Source organism: Cupressus sempervirens, chromosome 6, assembly GCF_028749045.1.
Source record: "Cupressus sempervirens isolate cs-2001-9-10 chromosome 6, ASM2874904v1, whole genome shotgun sequence".
In the NCBI taxonomy this organism is placed as follows: domain Eukaryota; kingdom Viridiplantae; phylum Streptophyta; class Pinopsida; order Cupressales; family Cupressaceae; genus Cupressus; species Cupressus sempervirens.
In genome coordinates, this window is record NC_143123.1 from 442,271,598 (window position 1) to 442,273,003 (window position 1,406).

The window sequence follows — 1,406 nt, forward strand, 5'->3', positions numbered from 1 at the left end:
TACTTGTCCAATCTTGTATACTAGGCTTTAGGTGTTGGTTTCAATCCATAGAATACTATTTTAAATTTGTAAACCATGTATCCTTTATCCATCAAAAGAAAACCACCAAGTTTCTCAATGTATACCTCTTCTCCAAGTTTACTATTTAGAATGGATGATTTGGCATTCATCTTATACACATTGAAATTCTTGTGTGTTGCATATGCCAAAAATGTTCTTACTACTTCTATTCTAACAACAAGTGTAAATGTTTCCCCAAAATCAATTCCTTCTTGTTGTGAATAACCTTTACATATGAGTCTTTCTTTGTTTCTCACAAGTTCACATTCATCTTGTTTCTAAATACTCACTTAGGTCCAATAACATTCTTACCCCAGTGTAATGAGACTTGATGAGTCTAACCAAGACTCTGCAAGTTCAAGCTAGAGTCACCATTTCTGAGGCAATTTACCTCTAGACTCAGACTTGACCGAGTCTTGGCAGAGTCCACTTGGACTCATCAGACTCACCAAGTCCCAAGCCTAGGACTCTCGCAGGTGGCCAACACATAAAAAGTGAAATTTTAAAAAAAATCATTATTTTAAGTTTCCTTTTTTGGTTGTTATAACATCTAATTAACCTAAAAAGGTCATTCCACCATTTTCTTATACTCACAAGAGAGAGGAAAGAGTTAGAGAAGAATATTGGGGTTTTGAGAGAGAAATCAACAAACCGATTAGCTCTCCCATATTGGTTGCTGATGGTTTGTGCAACTTTATAGCTTGCACTAAAGCATTGAGAGGAGCTTAAGGGAGCATTTGGAGGAGGTTTCTACAAACTTGCATTTTCATTGTTTGACTTTGTGCAAATTTGAAGAGGTAAGCTACAAGCTGCATTTCTTTGTGTTGTTTTGTATTTTTTACTTCTCATTTTGTTTACATTTTTTGGGTCTCTACTACTATTATCTACTATTTAGAATCTAGATTTATTCTAATTTATGTTGATGACAAATTAAGAAGGCCCTAAAGTTTAAAAATCTGATTTGACGCTAACTTTTTTCTATTTATAATATATTCATATTGCAGCAGGCTAGTAGCAAACACATTGAAATTTGATATAATGCCTCAGGGTGAGGGAAGTGGAACTAGGCCTGCATTTAACCCTAATGCAAACCCAAGTGCAGTAGCAAGGGATAAGGCTTGGAAACATGCCATCCTGGGGCACAAAAAGGGAGTTGGTACATGTTGGCATTGTAGTGTAGTATATAATGGGGGAGGAATAAATAGATTAAAGTATCACCTAGCAAATATACCTAGACATGATGCTAAAAAATGCAAAGATGTACCCTAAGATGTTATGCGAGACATGCAAACTCTTCTAGAGGAAAACATAGAGAAAAAAGAATTGAAAAAGAACACCAAGAAGAA